At 32.5% G+C, this 7,948-nt stretch overlaps 1 pseudogene across 1 annotated transcript; it reads right to left on the reverse strand.

The window, feature by feature from the left end:
* Nucleotides 1-2,083: 2,083 nt before the first annotated feature.
* LOC145816159 (protein PHLOEM PROTEIN 2-LIKE A10 pseudogene) lies at nucleotides 2,084-3,705 on the reverse strand (annotated as a pseudogene). The gene has a single exon (XR_014358595.1). The product of XR_014358595.1 is annotated as a protein PHLOEM PROTEIN 2-LIKE A10 pseudogene (transcript).
* Nucleotides 3,706-7,948: the final 4,243 nt, after the last annotated feature.

The raw sequence follows: 7,948 nt of genomic DNA on the forward strand, positions 1-7,948 counted from the left end.
TCAATAAGAGGGGTCGAGGGGCTGTTTGTCTAAATAATTTGATGGGTACTCTAAATTGGGTCATCATTTTCAGGTCAAATACTAAGGTCCACGTTACCAGCATGCTTGACTAACAAAATGAGCCCAAAAACTCACCCCTCAAAACTTCAAACAATCTAATCACAATGACCAAACACAAAGCTGCGTACATCTTGTTTTAATGGAATGATTTGATACAATCATAAGCACTTACAACATAAAACTCCTTCAAGACAATACTATCTCATTTGATCAACACCAATCTTTATAGAATAAAATATCTAGTAATTAAAGGTACATATGGCTCTAAATGATTAAATTCTGATCAACAAAACTAGCTTCTACTGCAATTACTTTATAATGATACTGTTCAGGTCTTTCCCAGGATAGATCATCATACTGCACTTTATTATCATAATCTGCAATCACATGCTTCACATCACTGTGCTTTTTTCTTCTTTTTTTGTTTGTTTGTGAGAAAGTGAAAATATTATTCACATCATTTTGTAAAAACTGAAATTTAGTTTAGATAATAACCAATTATAAAATTTCTTGAGATGATCACTACCCATAATAACACATGAATAAAAAAACCAGTTAAGAAAGCTACTTCATTGTACGGTGTGGACAAAAATTACAATTTCAATGCACACACAAAGTGAACTTAAGATTGTACAAAAAAGTTCAAAAATTATCATCAGGGGCATGAGTTGATATTGACAAAAAGTAGTTCAAAAAAATCCAAATGCAACTGAAGATATTAAAATATAATGATGAATGAGGTATTGATATTAAATTGGTTAAGCAAACTATAGTATAAAGAATAGCACAAGCCAAAAACCATGTAGCATACCTTGTTATGTTCTTGCAACCAGTCACAAACTCAGTTCTAAAAACATCCACATACTTTTGATCCAAAATCTTCAGGACTAAAACTCCACAGCTTAATCAAGTTCTTGATGATGACACTAGAGACATGTGAAGTATGATCATCCAATGTTACAAAGAAATTTGAGTCATATGAAATCATGTAAGAAAAAAGGACAAAGAGGATGAAAGAAAGACTTTACAGTCAGCTGCAGAGTAATAGAAACCACAGCCTCAGAGAAGACCAAAAGTGAACAGTCTTAGCTTCATGGCTTGCTTAAATGAGCTGTACGCTGCACAAATGTGTTAGATCTTAAAAGCTAAGTTTTATAGTTTGCAACCTTTATTAAAAAAGTATATTTGAGAAATTCAAGATAAATGGAGAAAATAACCAGCTAAGTGAAGCAGTATAAGGTTCTAACAGTTGAGACATCCAAACAGCTTACCAAAGGCTTCCAGAAAAGTATTTTATTTAGGCCACAAGGTGATCCCCATGCATATCATAATAAAGAAATGAAACCTACATCTCAAATTCTATTCTGGTTTTATACAGTTGCACTTTTACACCATTGAAAAAACAACAGGTAAGGTAACATTCACGAGCTTAATCTAAGTAGAGGCAGCTGACAAAATCACCCTGCTTGTAACCCTTATTGCAATTTAAGACACAGAACTCGATCCTCCCCTACACACCCCATAAAAAAAAGGGAAAAAAAAGATAAGTCACTGTTGGCTTAGGAGAAATTTTGGACATGTCACCAAGATAGCACCAGGAGGCTAGTTGTTGCTTCTTGATTCTCTTTCACGCTGAACAATTTCCACTTTAAGACCTCTTCTTGATGAAAGCCAATAAATCGGAGCATAGCACGTTCACATTCACAGATGATTTCCTGGTTCAAATGACTTGTTAAACGTTGCGCAAATGTTTAAGTTCTCTTCCCACAGCGCTAAAGAGATGCACTTGCAGAATTCACAAAAAGCAAACAAAATTTAGCCTTTCCTTCTTATAAAGTATTCAATATTGAATGCCCATGAACACTACCAACTGAAAACTATGTTCACAGAACCTAAAACTTCTGCCAGTAAATTCACAATATTCCATGCTCAATAACAGAGACAAAGATTAAAAAAAAGCAATTCCACAACCACCCCCCACCCCCCCCCCCCCCCCCCCCCCCCCCCCGAAAAAAAAAAAAAGTGACGTCAATAAGATTTCCTCATATATGAATAGTTTCTGCAGGAAACAAATAATCAATTTAAGCAGGCAACAGAGCCCTAGTACCAGCCATGATATGCAAATACAACACAAGACATATGGTAACAATAACAGAAGACTTAACACAAACATATCTGATAACTTCTAGCCCTCTGTCCACAACCTCGTCATGAACTACATTAAGACTTCTTTTCATACCATCCGATACCTTCCACGAGAAAAACTCCACGAGAGATCTAATTGTTTCATACGTCACCCTCCCGGTCACATCAAGCAAAAACCTCCTATTGCTTGGGACTGTCAATGTGGATGAAACAGTACTCGCCCACCCATTATTTTGAATCGCATTAGACATGCTTTTCAGTTTCAGTTCTGTAGAAGGCGATACTTGCTCAGGAAACTCCTCCCTTATTCCACTTGGACCTGTGCTCTGATCAACAATGAAAGCAGAATAACTTGAGCTCGAGTCTGGATTGGATTTTGACTTTGTCAGTACTTGGTGAGATGTTTTCACAAGTGTTTCCACCGCACCATTGCAAATAGAAACCAGAAAATCACTCACTTTGGTTTGGTGCTTGGGATTTGTAATCCCAGAGAACATTTGATCATATACGTTAACATCCATTGTTTTGTCAAGATAAACAGCAACTGCTGTGCTGACAAACTTTTGGATGCAATCAGCTATAAGTACTTTACTCTTATCGCTCGACACAACATTTAACCATTCAGGCAAAGCCAATGAGTCCGACCCAAAACCATGGGATGCACAGACTAGTCTGTCGCCATTCGAACATTCATCGGATTGGCCATTCGAATAGAAAGCCAAAACCAAGTTTCGGGCAAAGCTACCAACAACAACAGAAACAAATCCAGTCCCAGCTGTAGACATGATTTTATCCATAACCCGATCGGAAAAACTCGAATTCGAACCTTGTTCAATCTCATTTCTGGTCTCCGAACAATAATACCCTCTCAAAATCCCAACTGTCATAGCCTCAGAAACCCTAATCAGTGACTGTGAAAGCTGCTCTGACATTGCAATTTTGGACAATTGCTTCAAACTAGTGGGAATTTGGTCAGAATCAGACTGCAAAAAATGCTTGAGGTCCTTGGAGACAACACCAATTGTATCCGCGGAATCGGAAACCATTTCGGCAATTGAAATGAAAGCTCCCAAGAGCTTGAAAATTCTCTTCCTCTTCCTCGCCACAGAGGGCAAGTGATAAACCTTATAACAACCATAACTCGAAACACCTAACAAAGCAAAAGCGATAAGCCACTTCTTCCTTCTCCGAGAGAAATTCAAGCCCTTGTTCAGCAGTTGAAGATCCATATATTGCAGAACACAATAATTCAAACCCCTAACTCGAATTCCAAAATCCCCAACTTCAGAGTTGAAACTTTGGTTGAGAGAGAGAGAGAGAGATTGGGTTTAGGATTATGGAGGAAGCTAGGGTTTGGTTTTCTTGATTAGAGAGAGAATATCGAAATTAGTTGACGATAATAAGGTTGTTTTTAAGAGAGAGAGAGAGAGAGAGAGAGAGAGAGAGGCAAGTTGCAGAGACGACTCGGGTTGGTAGTTCGTTCAAGTTTTTGAAACGACCAAGTAGAGCATACCAGCATGCACTTGTTTAAGAATAAACACATAATTTATTTTAATTTTTTTATTAATATCATTAAATATAGATTAGTGACTAATTATGGATGGGATTGTTACGGTGGGTATATATTTTGTGGGTCTTAAATATTTTTCCAAAAAACAATCAGTGTGTTTGGTTTTAGTTTTCTGAATTTAGTTTTTTAAAAATTAGATTTTTTATTTTTCGATTTTTATTTTTAGTGAATATTTTTAAAGTTTTAGCATTTTTTTTTACATTTTTAGATGCACCTTACTTAGATATATCTAAATAGTAAAATATTTGTAAAAAAATATTTTAAAAAATTTATAAATATATAAAAATACGAAAAATGTACTGAGTTTATAAATATATTTTTTTGTATTTTTTATATTTAGTGAATTTTTTAAAGATTTTTTTCCACAAATATTATACTTTTTAAGTGTATTTATGTTAGGTGTGCCTAAAAATTAAAAAAATTGCTTAAAACATTAAAAAATTCAGTAAAAAAAATACGAAAAATGAAAAATGTAAAATTTCCTGAACAGTGAATTCTGAAAATTAAAAATAAACCGAGTGAATAGTAGTCATGTAGGTTATGTTGACCACTCCTAGATTTGGTACTTTTACATAAATAATAATGGTAAAAAAGTCTAAAACTTTGCAAAAAATTTGAAAAAAGAAAAATAAAAAATAAATGTGAGTAAAAACCTTATAAAAAAATGCATGAAATCTAATTTATGAGTAAAAACCATATAAAAAAATGTGATTTACCATAATGCATTTTAACAAAAATATATTTATAACCACAATTTAACTTTTTATTTTTTATATTTTTTATTGTGAATCACTAGAAATTATCTCGTAGATTAGGAAGATCGCGTGCTCATGTGCGTGACTAGTGAAATATTATAATTTGTCTATGTAAATCAAAACCCAAAACATGCAGCGGAATAAAATGTTTAGATCATACCTTTTTTTTGATCTAAAACCTTGTGGATAAATCACGTGTTTCCTGAATCTAGTCAATCAACCCAGCAGTGAAGTGATATTACAATATTGAATGTCACCCACACAAACCACAGTGCAAATGGCTTTTATCGTTATTTTGGGAGAGAGTCAGTATCTTAAAAAAAACAAACATACGTTGTTTTTCCACTTAATCACCCATATCTCATATATCAGATATATAATCTATTTATCTCATTTATCCATTTGTTAAATGAGATAATATCTGATATCTATATCATCTATCCATATCATGATATAATAGATATATATGCTGAGTGGCTATCCAAATAGGTTTGAATTCAAATTCAAAACCCATTTGGATGAGGTCCAAAAGGTTCTAAGGGTCATGCCACATGGGCGCCCAATTTCTAACAGTCTACTATCTCCTTATTATTAAAGTCATATATTCATTTAATTTCTTACTATTAGTTGAGCACATAACTAATATAAAATTCTTGAAAGATAAGATAATTACTTGTGAATCACAATTTAACTTAAAAAGAGAAAAAATAAAATAAAAATATACATCAATTTTTTAATATATTAAATAAAAAATAAAAAAACAATAATAATAATTGAGGCTAAAGAGGCTTAAAAAAAACAAAAAACAAAAAAAAGGCTATCTGTTTGTGTCGTGTGTGATGTACGTGGAAGAAAATGAAAATTGTATGGTCAGCCTTGAATACCACGCGGACTGGGTATGCTTATATTCGTCTCATCCTTTCCTTTCCTTCCCACACGCATTTACCAAACAAAAGAAAGGCGTGGCACACGTGTTGTAGAATTTTATTTATTTTTATTTTTCAAACACGTTGATTTTGATATTTATTTAGGACTCATTTAAAAAGTTAGATATTTTAGTACCCCATTTAATTTATGGCTGTTTTAATAGGCTTAAATATTTATATTTGAAAAAGGCAGTGCTTTGGTCCAGTCCAAGATCGGACTGGACCGTATTGTTGGGCTCGTTGGGGCCCACTACGGGTACCATTTTGATAATTCAAACCGTTCAATGTGTAGAACTCGTCGAGTACTATATGTCTGTAAAAAATCACGTTGATCGGATATCGATAGCTATGTGAACAAAACAGTTTTTTATCAACCGTTAATTGTTTCGCCGTCCATTTTTTTAATACAAAACTGATTTGATCACATAGCTATTGATATCTGATCAACATGATTTTTTACAGGAATGTAGTACTCGACGAGTTCTACACATTAAACGGTTCGGATTATCAAAACGGACCCAAAAAATTGACCCCATGGGCCGAACTGGACGGATCCAGTCTTGATGTCAACTTGAGACAAGCTGGACCCTTTGAAAAAATAGTTAGATTTTTTTATAGTTGGATGTTATGTTTGTGAGAGAAAAAATAAAACGATTATGAATTTGATGTGATATTTTGTTTTATTACCTATTTTAACCTATTTTATCATTTTTTGAATTTTATCCTAAAAAGTAAAAAAAAGCCTTTTGCCAAACAAAGCCTTAGATCTCGTTTGTCAACTATACATTTTAGTCAAAAAGTCACTATAAGTTAGTCACACTACTCTCTATACTTTTTTACATTTCTTTTTATAAAAAGTTAAAAAATTATTAAAATAATCTGTTTCCAAACGATGGCTTAGTACTAGTAAAAATCCATTGAAACTAATCATTAGAGAAAAGAAAGTTCTATTCAACCGTCACGATAACTGTTAACAAATTACATTAATAGTTTTATTATTTTCATAATTAATGTTGATGATATTCTTTATTATAGTCATAATTAGATTTTTAAATAAATTATTCTAAAATATTATTTGCTGTAAATTTAACTGTATGCTTAATTATGAAAAATGAATCAAATAACTACAATACCCGTATGATCAATTATGAAAAGCACTTCAAATTAATGTGAGACTAACTGTTTTGTGGAACAATTTCATAATGATCAACATTTGCATCAACTCCTTAATAAGCACATGTAATGATAATAGCAAAATTTAATTATAAATATAATAAAAAATTATGAAAAAATTAAATATGAAATAATAAAACTATTAATAAAAAAGTAATTACAAAAATATTACCGTTTCCCAGCCCAATTTCGGAATGGACTTGATTAATAAAATATAATAAAAAATTACACCAGCATTAATGAATTTTTTTTATTAATAGTTTTATTGTTTTCATATTTAATGTTGATGATATTCTTTATTATAGTCATAATTACATTTTGGTTAAATTATTCTAAAATATTAAAATCACACTAAATTCATGTAAAACTAACCGTTTTGCGGAACAATTTCAGAACGATCTGTTGTGATAGAAAAATCTAATTATAAATTAAATTAATATAGAATTATAAAAAAAATTAAGTATGAAATAATAAAACTATTAATAAAGAGTGATTAAAAAATCTTACCGTTTCCTAACCCAATTTCAGAATGAGTTTGATTAATTGCATCAACACCTTTTTGATGTGCACCTGCATATTGATTTTGTCAAAATTTAATTATGAAATGAAAAATTTCACCAACATTAAGGCCAAGTTTGACTAAACTAAAAAAGTACACTTATTTCATCTTTTTATCTTTTTTGGGTCACATCAATCAACATCTCCTCTCTACTTTTTCTACACATAATACAAGAAAAGTCAAAAAGTGCACTTATTTAATCTTCCCAAACTTGACCTAAATATGAAATAATAAAAATATTAATAAAGAACTGATTACGAAAATGTTACCGTTTTGTGGGCCAATTTCATAATGTTATGAAATGGATACTGAGGTTGGCAAAATTGAACCACTTGGCTGCAGCGGTGCTCCGATGAGGATAAAATTGCTAGAGACTTGAAAATACACTCACAAAAAGGCGAAGGAGTGGCGGGGCAGCAGCCTGGGAACTATTCGATACCTAAGTTAACAAAATAGTGGACAAAGGAGTAAAAATGTGAGAGTATAGATTCAGGAAGTGTACTGAATTGTGTGTGTACCGTAGACTTTATTACCTTTTTTATTTATACTTTACTTCCACTAGCCGTTGTGGGGGGTTAAACCTCCTCTCACTCTTCACGTCAACCCTTTTTCTCTAGGGATTGCGCACCAGATTGCGCGTTCATCTAGGAGTTGGTTAAGCCATTATTTTAGAAATATGCCTTTGACTGAGTCTCACCCTTGCGGGCATGCATCCTGTATTCGCCAGTTCTGATCATCTGGACCCTTAATTCCTGGGCCT

Source organism: Camellia sinensis, unplaced genomic scaffold (genome assembly GCF_055761805.1).
Source record: "Camellia sinensis isolate YWXY unplaced genomic scaffold, ASM5576180v1 Unanchor3, whole genome shotgun sequence".
Taxonomy (NCBI): domain Eukaryota; kingdom Viridiplantae; phylum Streptophyta; class Magnoliopsida; order Ericales; family Theaceae; genus Camellia; species Camellia sinensis.